Here is a 14,461-nt window from a genome sequence, read left to right as displayed (position 1 = left end):
TCAGTGGGGCCACCAGAGACCAGTCATTTAAACACACGGCAGTTGGCAGGAAAAGACGGGCAGGATCCAAAAAGGCAAAGAAGATTGAAGAGTGAAAAAAATCAGGATTTCTAAGCTGCTCTGTGGAATAAAACACCCGCATTTGACGCTCCACGGTTCTAACGTTATTGGCATGAGGGCCGCCTTTGGACGGAATATGTCTTAGCAAGAATCGGCCACCAATTGGCATAGGAGTATAAGACCACGTCGTGAAATTGTAGTGGGTAACAAAAAGACACAGATATGGTGGAATTGGATGGATGAATGAATTTATTCAAGAGGCCTAAAATAGAAAGCGTAGTGCTTTGATCATAAAGCGGTTCGCATGCTGTTGACACACGGATTTTATTTATTTATCTATAAACAATTATATGTGTAAGGTTTACTTTGCAAGCTACCTATTCATATAGGTAGCTTAATTCGAATACTTTTACTTCGTGAGCTTGTAATGTCTTTACAATCTTACTATTTTGTAATTATGATTTTCTATTCTATATTTATGAGTCGTTAGTAGGGTTCGAGGAAGCAAATCTTGCTCTCCTCGGACGAGCAGTCTGGCCATCCATATTATCGCATCAAATACCAGTGTCGCATCCATGGCTGCCAATTACGTCCACTCCTTGTATACTCTTGCCTCCTATGTGCTAGGTCTGCTATTGCGACGGTGACCATATATACATCTGCCGCCAGCTATATAGTTACGGCAGCACAGTTTTAAGGCGAACGCATCTGTTAACATTGACCGACGGCTAACCAATGGCTTGGTGTTGGCTTTTCTGTTCTATAAAACAATGGCTTTCAGCGACGACCAACACAATATCAGCTTTAGAGCGAATGAGTCAGAATTGACATGGAACAAAATGGGAATTAGGTCAGTATACGAGGAATGCCTTGTGTGAGAGAGATCCATATGGAAGTCAGGGGTACATGTAATGCGATGTATAAATGGCCAACAAACTAACCCGTGGCGCTTTCATAGTCGACAATGAAAGCTGAACGATCTGCTGGCTAGAACATCAGCCGACGTCGCTGGCATACCAAACCGTTTGACATTTGCGGCTTGCCAACATGACTGGCCTGCTGCGAAAACCATTTCAGTATTTCCGGCCGCACACTGGCTCACCCAGCATATTGGAGTCTGCCCGAATATCGCCAGTTGCCTGCGCCTGCTACAGTAGCTGAATATCTATCAGTGTGACTAGCTAGGGTGGTACTGCAACTATTCCAACGTACCGGTCTATCTCTATGTTCGCTGACTAACCCAAGTCGGTTATGGCTCGAGCCGTATTTTGTCTCAGCGAGAGGTCCCAGAAGCTGTTGCATGTACAAGCAGGAAGGTCCGGACAGCACCAATGGCCTGCTGGCTTTTCACTCACCAGCCCCCTGTAGACCTGTTATGGAGGTAATAGAGCCGCACCCAGCTGCTACTTCTCTATCTAGTGATGGCGTCAAGCCGTTCACCGAATCAGTCTTTCTGGTGGAGAAACGCCTTGTTCAGCCGTATTTAACTGTCCCTTACCTAGTTACTGCCAGAACGGTAGCTGGGCGTCAGCAGCAACAGCAGCGACGGAGACGTTAGCGAAAGCGGCAGCAGTCTACAAGATGGGTGTATAGAAATATAGGCGCTCTGGACTAACAAGGACATAGACTCGATGGCATTAAATAACCCAGTCAGGACGACGAAGAGGGTATGGCAAAAACTTTTTACCATACACGGCTTATTCCTTGGCACCACCTAAGCTAATCGCTGGCTGCCTGTGGTATAACCGGGATAGCTGAGATGCAGGAAGCTGTGCGCTGCTGGTCAAGACCTCGATGGCAGCAGAAGTCCGTGAGGTTACAGGAGAACGGAAATAGCGAGATATGTTTTAAGTGCTAGAAAGCGGCAGCGACGAGTGAAAGGAGACGTTGGTAAGGGCCATACTCGTAGCAGACAGGCTGGCTAGGCAGGCTATTTAAGTGAGTAGCTCTCGTCTTCACTGGTCTCAATTGGGCAGCTCTGGCTCGCCGAGTTAGCGACGCCTTTCGACAGAGGACTGTTCCCCTTTGCTCTCCTTCTCCTGTTCCAACCATTTCAGACGCAACCAGCCCGTATGCTGGAAGCTCCCCAGAGAACGATTAAGGGCCCATAATCAACAGATGTGTACCAGAGAAGCACTAACAGTCCTGGCTAATTCTGCCCAGCTCCAACCAGACAACAAGAAGCAAAGAGGCAAACGGGCTGTAGCAGTCGAAAGATGTGAAGTACCCTTTCCCTGCATTGACGCAAACCGTCGTACAGACGTAGCGTCTGTGCGGTATACTTTATCCATGTAGCTACCTTAAAACGGGGCGCAACTTTGTTAGGTAGGACTCGGATAGGAGACACGGAAGAGAAAAGCCAACAGATTTCGGTTCTATACAAGTCAAAAAAAAAAAAGATAGGTACATGGGAAGACGGGATAGAGAAGGATAGGACACAGCTGTTTTACAAAGCGGCATCGAGACCTATAGTGGGCATATAGTTTCTGCCTCGCGATCCGGGATAAAGTGGTAGAATTTTGACCAGATGGGGCTTGTTTCGCTATTATATAGCGAATGTTCATTTTCTTTAGTAATATGACTGCAAACTAAATTTTGTATAACAGGTGCAGGTTATACTGTTATTTTTTGCTTCATCAAGATAGTTTCCAGAGAGTCGTAGTTTCACACCGAAACTACTGTAGCAATGTGGTGTCCTGTTGAGGTTCTCGTTAACTTCTGATTACCAAATGTAGTTGAAGGTACGGATGGCAGCGTCCCGGCTTGATTAACTGTTGCGTTTGTACTCCAGCCTGACATAAAAATGAGTTGGTAAAGTTAGTAGTGAATACTAGAAATGTGAATATATGGGGTGAAGGTACATGGCAAAAAAGAAAGTGGATCACCTGTAACGGCTATGGTCAGGACAAAATGGTGCTCAACGAGAAATTTTTGTATGACTTGCCGACGTTCCCGTGGCCACTTTACACTTACAGAGATTCGTTTGCCGAATTCTACGATTTGTTTATAATATAATAATATTGTTTGGAACGAAACAATCATACAACCACGTCAATGATGACTTCTATATAAATGTCGATGGTTTTTTTTCATGGCTACTTACCGATACTATACGCTGTCCTTTAACATACGCACAAATATGGATAAAAATGGGAATATAAATAAGTTTTATACATTTGCAGTTAAACAAATATGCACACATGCACATTATACGCTCGCTAGATTAGAAGTTAAGCAACTGAAGCATGAACGAGTATAAGCACTGGTTTAGTACCTTCTTCTTTACGGCGACAACAGCGATGGAAACTCTTCTGTTACGTTTACTGTATCTTTTGTATTTAGTAACTTAATTACTCGTTCTTCTTTATTTGGAAACAATCGTTGGTTTACTGTCTGTATTTGTCGTTTGTTGCGCCACTTGACCTTGCTACGTTCAGCTCCCAAGCCGTCTTTCTCTATTCGAGGTTAACCTTTCAGCTCAGCTTCATTGAAGTGACAATGCTGCTGTTGCCGATGACGAGAAGTCGCTGCCACAATGCTGCAAGTCATACTTCATTTTTCTATCCACGCCTGTCGCCGGTGTGATCTCTATTGCTTACGCAACTGCGGCCGCGAAAAGGTTTCCTGACGGTCACAGTTACAAGGGCCACGTTGTGAGCAACAGAGAAAGACGTACCTACAACTCTGAAACCTTGCTCAGTTTGCTGTGTAGTGTCGACTGTACGGTGACAGTCTTAATGCAAGACAGGAATAGTGGCCGAATGACTCACAGGTTTAGAGAAAGGGAAATGAGCGACTGCGAACATTGGAAGAGATTATCGTACGTGAGTTGATTACGATTTTAACTTAACTTGGGTTAGGGCTGGATTGAGTTGGCCTTCGACGGCTTCTAAGGAACTCAACGTCGTGGAAATCTAGAGACAGCCGTCCTGCAGTGGCTACGAGGCGCCTAAAGGATTAAAGAGGCGCAAAGGTTGGGAGTAAGGAGCATCACTGGCGGCCTTTATTTCAGTTACACGCAGCTGTCCAAGTCTCATGACGTGTCTTGACATATGCACTGGCATAGTACGAACATACGATGCATAGCAGTACGGCCTGCTTCGAGAAGAACTATAAGGTCGTGTCGTTATGGCCGTCGTTTTAGTGATAGTCGTTATTGTTGCGACTCGACCATTTCGTCTTAACGACAGACACCCGAGAAAAACGGAGCTAGAACAGAAACACTACAGCAGCCAGACAAGGACATATCTAAGTTTATATATAGGGTTACGTAAGTACTGGATATGCTGGCGGAAATGCGCGAAACGGCAATCCATTTGCTGAATATGTACGTCTTATAAGGTCATCCACACATTCTACAAATTACATTTCTGGAACTCTGCAGAAGCATAACATGTTAAGAAAACAAAAGTCGGATTAAAAACTGCTGACGGAATTATGCCATGAACAAACGCGTTTCAGCAGATGTCTTCACCGTTGCAACAGTTCGATCTCGCATTGGCTGGTTGAGCAATGACTTTGACTTGTGGAGATGTTGGGTCCAAGAACAGCGAGTAGAGGTTATTGCAGAACTTATAGTTCTAGTAATACGTATTTCCTCTTGCTTACTGGACGCAAAGACCTTAGCATGAAGAAGCAGCCGTATTCCAGGCGACTGGGCAACTTTAGCACAAAAAGCTTAGTAGAAGCAGGCGCCGAAAAGCGCTTCCATCGAATTTCTACAGCACGAACCCAAAGTTATGGGGAAATTAATCGTTACACTGGTATCGAGTACATTAGATTGGTATCTGCGTTTGCTGAACTACCCAATTGCTCCCAAATCCCATCCAGCCATACCTTTGATCCCTGCAACCGAGAATAGCACTCTTCGACATAATTTTTTCTCACCTGGCTTCGCGCTGTTCTTGTTATTCAAACGGCATTTTCTAACGCAAAAGCCGTTGTTTATTCCGCTGTTATATGTCGTTCCCGTGGTTTCGGTGCAGACAGATGTTTGATTCCTGTCTGTGCTTCATCGTATGCCTGCCGTTGCTACAGTAATGCTTCTTGTGAACACTAAATCGTTCCTGGGTTGAAAGCAACACAAACCATTTTATACGAGGACCTGCCTGAGGAGATATGATTGTGGAGGCGACTTTAGTGCCGGTGGCGCCGACAGCGGTGGGACCTTGTTCGCCGGATAGGACAGTGTTCCATTGTGCAAAGACTATTGCCCTGTCGTTTTGCTTAGCGTCCATCAGCATTCATGTGCACGCACGAAGCCGCGTTACTTTCAATCCTCGCTCAGATCGCAAAAGCTTTTCTCTAGCTAGTTTTTTGCCTCGGGGCTTTTACAGCAGCTCTTTGAACAAGGTTACGTGCATGACGCTATCTTTGTGCATCTATATGCTCGCTAGGCAGATAACAAGATTCTTCATTTCCTGCAATGTTGCACTATTGCATTTTGGCATCAGTGACAGACAACGGTGTCCTGACTTTGTTGCTTGGTCAGTGAAAACGCTTGAACTTACCAACCTCAAGATATCGGATTGAAAGGTGCAGGTAAGAGGGGAAGTAATATGAGCAAATCATTTCTGCCTGACGGCAGATGCAGTGGATTCATCGTTGACGGGTGCGCTACTATGACAGGAGCGACAGCAGCGGCGACTGATCATAGCAGAGCTGAAAGTTATCTATGGTTCAAGTAAACCAATGTATATTTTCAACCACCTAAGGATTTGCTAGCATCGTTGCCGTTCTAAAGAAAAAGCGTTGTCTCAACTACTTGCAGTTTTTTTATTATCTTGCAACGAAGTAGAAGAACAAAATGAGCCGATCCGCTCAACACTCGATTCCTTAGCAATTTTCAGCTTCTTCACGACTAGTCAATGTTCGTCGCTAAAAAGAAACGGATAAGTAGCCGCAGTGCGTTTTGACATACTTTTCTGTACCCCCCTCGTGCTCGCCCGGGTTAGTGAGAGTATATAGGATTTGGGAGGAACTGCTCACCCCACTTCGAAATGACGTCTGTCCATGCCAAAAGATACTCGCAGGATTTTTATTTATTGCTTTGCAAGGGACTTCGAGTGTCCACCGTGGACTAACACCACCTCCGCTATAAAATCTATTCCGTCCACTGCCTTGGAAAATTCATCTAGTTTTCTTCTAATCTCCGCCTCAGCTTTAATGCCAGTTCGCACCCCATGAAAGCCGATGTTATGAGAGTTCATTACCTATGTACGTAGCGCGTATTTTCCTCCACCGTAAAACTTCTGTCATCATCTGTGCTTCGGTGTCGGTTTATAGCCATCGGCTTGTTTGCTTTTCATTTGATCTTTTGGGGATGTCCCTGCAAAAAGACGACATGCTGATTATTCGGGCCGGCTGTAGGGCGGCAGCCTTCTGCGAATGTGATAGGACTAGGGTGCAACGTGGCCTTAAGTCAACGGTAGAAGTTAAAAGGTAAATTCATACAAAACCACACTCGCACCTGCTATTCATCCGCTTTCTGGCAAGCTTCATTTCGATTCGTCTAAATGATTATGGTAATGGTTTCATTATAAACTGTATATGTAGCCATGTTCTCTCAGTCGCAAACTTTACATCTTATTTCATGGATGTAATACCATTCAGGGAAAAAGCTCTTCTGTTAAGGAAATTTAAATATTGATCGACGCCTTTAGTGGTCGATCATGAGCTCAGACGGCTGGCATTCAATATCAAACGAATAACCTTCGCCTGGCCATGAAGGTCCGTTACGACTTGTTACTAAATTTAGTAGGCTAACACGCTACCGACTGCGCTATAACGGAGCAGTGAAGTGTTCAAACTTCAAATCGTCGTGTTGATCCTTTTCACTTAATTGTTATGAATAATCTAGGCTAGAAGTGTGTCAATCTTCTAAGCGGAGGATATTTCATTAAACAGGTAGCTTTAAGAGGCACTTCGGTTCTCTACGGTGAGCAACATTGGTGTTTATCATATCGTGCGCTTTTTACACAGCAGATACTGCTCGATGGGGTCTGATATTCTCGTAGATGCCCATAGATTGATTCTAGCATAGTAAACTGAATAAGTGGCACATTATGCACGATAACGCAGTTATATGGCCTTCCCAAATTGTTGATGAATCAATATTATGTAATTATAGCATAAAATATGATTCCACTTAATAATACCACTATTCAGATGTGCTCACTTAACATAATTGTATTTTTTGTTGACTTCGGAAGTAGGACCTAGATCCTGAACTACATCTGCCAATCGTTATTACATCATGTAATAGACCAAAATGTATCTAAGTATATATGGGTTTATGCATTTTACTTGATGTGAACAAAGGTAGGTAATGAGATTCGATTTGTCGAAGCCAATGCCAGACTGGCCTTTATTTGTTTTAACGTATTCTACCCTGATATGATCGTTGTATTATCCTTTGAGTTTGGTAGGATAACGTCACAACGATCAGTTCATTCTACTCAGTTACTTATTACAAATAGGAAATTCAGTTTTATCTGTGACGCAGAAATTCCGAAGGAAGCGGCAGCTCAAGCGGTAACTTGGCTCGAAACCCACTAAATCACATATCTCACAATAGAATTATTTCGATAACGGATCTCGATGAGTACCTTTCAACGACAATAAGGAAGTCCGTCATTGCTGATAAATTATCATTTAGTAAAAAATCTGTAATCTAGAAATCGTATGGTGTAACATTTGTTATCAGTGGCAGAAATCGATGTGAAGACATGTCATCATTGGACAGAAGCACTCCAGGCACTTCTGAGGACTTCTTCGATGATGGCCAAGGCTGTTCTGGCGAACTATAATAACCTCGTTCGGACGCTACTTTCGTGAACACTTTCGAGGCCTATCCATTTTAAAGAGCGGGTTATTTTCGCCGTAAATTAGACATGCATGTTACTCGCTTATAATTAGATTATTATTAATTATTTTGATTATTATTTACTTTCAGCAGAAGAGCGGGTTTTTCCTATCGTTAATCACTGTTCGGCGCTACAAGAAAAAAAAGTCACGCCTACATAACGATTCCACGGGCTTAGCGACGCCAGTAGCGAGTGAAGGGACAGCTGAAAATGGCCGGCTAGTAAGTAATGTGTACGAAAATAGACATATGGTGCACTCGCAAGGTTCGCAATCACATAACTATGACTGGCGTCAATTTTTCAACCCGTTAGAAAGGAGATAGAGGTTGTTTCTGCCGGATCGCTAACTAATGCGAGTACGGCGCACACGATCATCAAACCTACTGTTGTAAGTTTGTAAGTATTTTTTGTTTAAAAACCGAGGAAAAATAAAGCATTCATCACTATACATTATACGAATACTTCAGCGTCATCAATGGGAGCCACCTAGTTCACTCGACAGGTGAGAAGTAACGAGCACTAGTTCTTTGGTAAAGGTCCGGTCTCACATTTAGTTTTCTTAAGAAGTCGTATCACACCTATGTGAGTGCCAATTCATAGCTCTCAAAAATGTGTCTGGTGGAACCCTTAACGACGGTGCCACACGTAAAACTCAAAACGTAAAGTTCTCACCACTATACATACCTTATATATATATATACATACTTCTTTGAATTGAGCACTTTTCCTCATAACGGACTGTTATAGGTGACTTTAGAAAGATAGTGACACGTCTGCTTTTTGCCGAGTATACTGACCAAACGTTCGCAAAAATCCAAATGAATTCCAGAAAAAGAAGAGAATTTTTCAATGCGAGCGTTCAAACGAAGCTTGTAAGGACATTTTAGCCTTGGTAAGAGTGGACGCATTTATAACAGAGCAAAAAAAGTTAAGGTCGACATAAAATAACCGGCAAGTCTGACTTATAGTTAATATAGAAGACCGAGAGGCGTGTCCGGGTACCAAACCTGAGTACGAGAGACCAAATTCAGTACTATATGAAGTAACTGGCCCCATATAATGGTAGTTTCTTTACGGGTAGAATTTGGCGAGACCCCCTCGGCTTGCAAGGCTGAACCATTTTAGGCCTCTCTTAAAAAAGAGTTGCATAAGTTTAACCAAGCTAGATGGCGTAACGGTACTGAGACCGCTTACAACCGGTAAGCCGGGTTCAATGTCTCGAAAATAAACAGTTGTTTCTTTACTGGACACTGTCCATACTGACGTAAGAATAGTTTCTATTTGTGTCTATATTCGGAAACAGGTGAAGGAAAAGGTGAAGTTTTACTCTATGTAACCTGAGCTGAGAGGTTAAAAACTTTAGATTTTTATTTTTACGTTTCCAGCTCAATAATTTCAATTTATTGGTAGTTGTTGCTGATATCAATCGTTCACACGTTGGCAACGGACTAGTAAAATAAGTTAGCCCCCTTGGCATCTACATTTCAATATTCTAAGTAACCAGTCTATATGAAGTATCTCAGAATGGGGTGATTGGAAGCCGGTAGATTGAATTGGTCTTATCGGTCGACTTCTCTTCTCAGTTCGATGTATTTTGAGCTTTTTTCATTAAAGTCTTTGCATCTGCGAGGTACTTATCCCTATCAACTCTACCTGTAGCCATAATCCGACAGCGTTTTTACGAATTGCGTTCGTTCTATTTGTCAAACTTGCCAAATCCCTGTACATTGACAAACCACCATAGAAAGAGAGAAGCGCGTGCCCATATAGCAAATTCACAGAGCTATTAAAAAAAAACTGTATCCCAAAACACTTTTTCCATGATTATTTATTTGAAAAGTACTCACAATGAGAAGAACACCATGGGCAGCATGGGGTACATTTAAAAAGCAGTGGCGGCAAAAAAATAGCAACTAGTACATAATTTTTAGAATTACAATGTATTGCCAAATGTTAGAAGAAGAATAGAAAACAGGTATGCTTTGTTTGTAGGTATTTTTTGCAGAAGATAATCATAATCGTACCATTGTCTTATGATTTCGTTGAAATAGAGCAGCCAATCCACTAATAGCCAAACATGCGAAGTATGTTATCAAACGGCGATTATATATGTGAGGTTACTTGAGCAGCTGGGAAAAACGAAATGAGTTATAGCAAAGGCAATGATTATCAAAACGAGTTCATCGAAGTGACGACCGCGAAAAGAACACCCCACGACGTTGGTCGGAGGTATCACTAGAACAACACGAAATCATACCTTCAACGCCAAACATCTGAAGAAGAAAGAATCTGTAGCTACTCTATAGATTTGAAGCGTGCTTCTTCATAGCAGTGAAGTTACGTTGTCTGCCTACCGTAACTCAGATACGTCCGCCGTACAATAATGAGTAGTATACGTTATCATAATCATCCACCATAAGTGGATCGCAAAAGTTCAGGCCTGCGGCTGGAACTTTGCCTTGCAACCTCAAAGTATTTGGCCAAACAAGGATAAAACAATGTTATTAGTTTGTACGAGAAGCGGCGTTCGCATTTGCTATCTGTGTGCACGTGTATTGAATAACAAGGTCTTTCTGGGCAATGTGAGAGGTGAGATATCAGTGAAAGGTTCGCACGCGCAAGAGGACAACAAGGGCGCCATTATCTGAGCTTACCGCCTTGATTATATCGAATGCAGTTGGGTTTGGGAAATAAGATACCGACTACAGTAAAATCGATAACCGCTACAATTCTGCCAGTTATTCACTTTTTTCCCGACAGATATGATACGGTCGTATAGTTTTTTTTGAAAAAAAACTTCAAAAAAATTATCAAATTAATCGAAGATACACTTTACTTTCGTTTTTATTTGGCGGCCGCTCCTGAGAAAACGATTGTCCCATTAAGCAAATATTGTTTGGAGGCTACCACTAGCACACTATTCTATTAACTAATATTACTGTTTAGTGTGAGAGAACTTTTTCAGATATGATAACATGACGATTCTAACCTAGTCCTTAATAGGACCTCTTCGCTCAGAATCTTTATTCGTATTAGGCGACGTTTAGGCTGAAATTACTGGCGTGGTGGCTGATGGAGGCGGTGGTCGTAATAGGCAGTCTTTATGCGAACAAACAGGACAGGATAGGTAGACGCCAAACACCGCGTATTCCGTCCCAGTTTTTCCACACAGTGGACACAGGTTACGCTTCGCTTCTAATGCCAGATTGGCTGTCCTAGGCATAGCTGGCACACTATTATTAGTACTCAAAAATCGCTTGGTGATACGGAAAAAATTACGAAAGAAGATGATTGATAGTCGCATGTTATTGAACGCACCTTTGAACGATTAGGAAAAACTGATAAAGACTACGACTATTCTGGGTAACAATTGGGCCAGATAAGACGGACATTAGACCGGAAAATAAGCATGCGTCAACGTTTGAGACATTGAAAACGGACACGTTTTTTCATAACAGCATTTATTAAACGGCGTCCCGTTCGTTACTTTCGATCGCTCTAGCGGAATGTCCTGGCAAATGTATGAAAGCCAAAGTGTCGTATATATATAAACATGTTTTCCCAGTTTAGTATTTGTTAAATATATTATTTACTGTACAATAAACAACAGCAGGTATTATTAGCTAAAAACACTTTTTTTTTTTATATACTTATGTATATATTTATGCTAAGGGAACTTTTCTTAGTTCATAACTTCTGTATTGGTTACATCTGTATATGACAATTATGAGATATAAGTAATAGTAACAAAAATTTATCGCTTTGTACATACAGAGCCCATAATCCAATCACTTTAAGTTTTTTTCATTAGATTTTCATTATAGATCTTTAGCAATATAAATAAATGAGACTTAGGTAACGTTTTTGTACGCTGACGTCCTCTTAAGACGGATGATACGATTCAATTCGAACGTAAATACGCCGTACATAGCCATATGGTGAATTGACCAAGGGTAAAGTATTTTAAGCTTTTGCACGTCATTACTTTTTATAAGTATGTGAAATGTTTTCAACAACGTATTTCTACATGTGTTATACTAGTATACAGTGCACGACGGGTGTAGTGCGGCATTTGCTTTCTTTTTGTAGAGAAAATCCGCTAGTTCGCTTCTTTGTTTCGTATAGCAATAGGCCAACTACACATCAGTAGCATCCATCGATCCGTACTCGCAAGCTGTCTTCGGTATCCTGGACTTCCAGACCCCTCCTCATATTGTGTCCAGTTCTGTTGTGTCTCACAAATAGAATTCTTTTAGAAAATTGTTTATCCGTATGGGCCTGCACGCGGGATAGGAGCCAGAACAGACAAAAAATTTTATTAGTGAATGAGTGCAGCGCTAGACAACATGTTACTTTTTGTCAAACTGAAGAGAACAATTCAATATTGTTCCACCAAGCCGGCTGTATTAGTTCGCTTAACCTGCGTTTATGGAGTTTGTGGTCAGAAGGAGAATCGTATCTGATGACAGCGCCCACGAGACAGCCATTCTGACTGGTTGGTGGCATGGAATGAGGTAATTTTATGGACGGCATTTGCGCACTTGTCGAAATTACAAGAAATGGCACACGCCAACTAAACTCTCATATGCCACACAGGTTAGATTATATATATAGAGGTAGATAACAGACGTCTCTTTGATACCTCCAATTTTTTCGGGGAACACGCAGGAGGGGTCGACTGTCATTGCTGTTTTAGGCTCATGCAACACATTTGTAGACATTGCTATTAACGAGGACCGCTACTGCCGCTAGGAAAAAGGATCATCAGCTTTAAATACGTATCGTGTTCGAATTGGCACTTACATGATTAGTTACATATATATATATATATATAGAGGCCTGTCCATGAAGTGTTGACCATTACTAAACTGAACGTGCGCCGTCTTTATCGATGGTCTTCTCCAAACATCATAATCTCATCACTGAGAGATTTCTGAGTGGAAAATTGCGCCGAGTGATTGTTACATCCTTCCATTCAGAGGAAATTAACGCCATTAAGCGAATTCCACAGAACAAGCAAGATCCGGGGTGTACGGCATTAAGATTTCCAATCCAATTTCTCTCAGTTCTTGCCGAGAAGCCAAACATGTGATCTGACATTGTGATTGAAGACGATGATGATGTCACGACCTTTTACTGATCGGTTTTTTTTTCAATAGTTTGTTGTAATCTTTTTAGTTGGTGGTGGCAGAGGCCCACCTCAGATATTTTGCCCGGCGGTTCTTCCCTATTTCTTCAAACACATAACCTGGTCCGCTTTGCCACTGTGGGCTTTGCTACGGACCGTGCAACACGATTCTCTTTACACATTACTATTATATGTGAAGTATTTTTTATTGTCGCCCGTGATCAAGCGCTTTAGAAATGGCTGGATTTCCGTCGCTTTCCGGTAAGGTTTTGTAAATGGATTCTTTTCCGTAAATTCGTATTGCAGCCAGACATCGAGGTTATTTTCTTAGCCGTCTTTCCTAAAACCTGTGTGGCAGTGGGCGTTTAATTCCTTGACCATATGACTACTCATGCGTAAATATTGCTCAATTTCTGTGATGATTTCATCGGCTGTTTTCACAATTGATCGACCAGTTCAACGAAGACCTTCAATAGCGAGATTTCCAGAAGGAAAGCGACAGAAGCATCCTTGGCCTTGCTAGCGTTCCGTTAGCCATAAGCAGCACAATTTTTGTTTAGGCCTGGGCAGCGATTCTGCCTTTTATCGTAATAAAATTGTAAAATATAGCGAATCTTCGCAAGCATTTTATCTATCGTCAAGACGCTTTATCCTGAGTCTGAATACAGGCACTCCAATCATTTTAGCATATCTACTACGGTCAAAGTTCCGATGCGACCTACGTAGCTCGAAAGCCATTTAGCTGAAACAACGGTCAACATATTTTCGATAGCCAACACATAGTGCTCTCGCCGTATACATTCCGCGGCATATTATAATAATGAGTAATGACTTTTAGTATATACATGTATCGAAAAAAATGCCATACATATGTACCGCTGCAGCTAATTGCGAAGAGCATTTATACTAACCGGTAACTTTTCTATGTTTCGAATTTTATATCCGGCATCGTTAGGCATTCTATTGGAAGGCTGACTCTTGGCATGAAACAATTTGTATTTGTGCCCGTTCAAACACGCTACCCTCTGAGTTATTACATGAAGAGGTAACCTATTGGATGTAGTCAAAGGTGAAACGAGGATGCAAAAATCCTTGGAAACTCATTCGTGTTGAAAACTAAAACATCTGCCAATTAGAATGTGTCTACTCATTCACGTTTTATCGTTCTAGACACAAATCATATTAGTCATTATAGTTGAATTTCCTCGTTTCTTTTTCTCTCATTTTATCTGTTGCTGAACGAGAAGGTGCGGTACCTTAATTTTGCCTATCCTTTTAGTACTAATATTGTTTAAATTGCATCTAACTCCATGCTGCATACTCACGAAGCAGGCAGTCCGTTTCCGTTCGTTACGTTCTTGTGTTTCATACTACGAGTAGCAATTTTGAAGTATTTTCTTTGCATTGA

General features: G+C 41.9%; 1 long non-coding RNA gene across 5 annotated transcripts in view; it reads right to left on the bottom strand.

Moving 5' to 3' along the window:
- Window positions 1-283: 283 nt before the first annotated feature.
- Window positions 284-14,461, bottom strand: part of LOC111271487 (uncharacterized) — a 29,127-nt gene continuing 14,949 nt past the window's right edge. For 4 of the 5 annotated variants that reach the window (XR_015315350.1, XR_015315349.1, XR_002686904.2 and 1 more), the window contains one exon: window positions 11,542-12,203. This is a non-coding gene — a long non-coding RNA (uncharacterized LOC111271487). Of the gene's footprint in view, window positions 2,853-11,541; window positions 12,204-14,461 lie in introns of those variants that run through there. The other variant, XR_015315353.1, reaches the window with a different exon arrangement.

Source organism: Varroa jacobsoni, unplaced genomic scaffold, assembly GCF_002532875.2.
Source record: "Varroa jacobsoni isolate VJ856 unplaced genomic scaffold, vjacob_1.0 contig00681, whole genome shotgun sequence".
Classification (NCBI taxonomy): Eukaryota; Metazoa; Arthropoda; class Arachnida; order Mesostigmata; family Varroidae; genus Varroa; species Varroa jacobsoni.
Note: the sequence above shows the minus strand (reverse complement) of the source record. Positions and strands in the feature narration are given on the sequence as shown.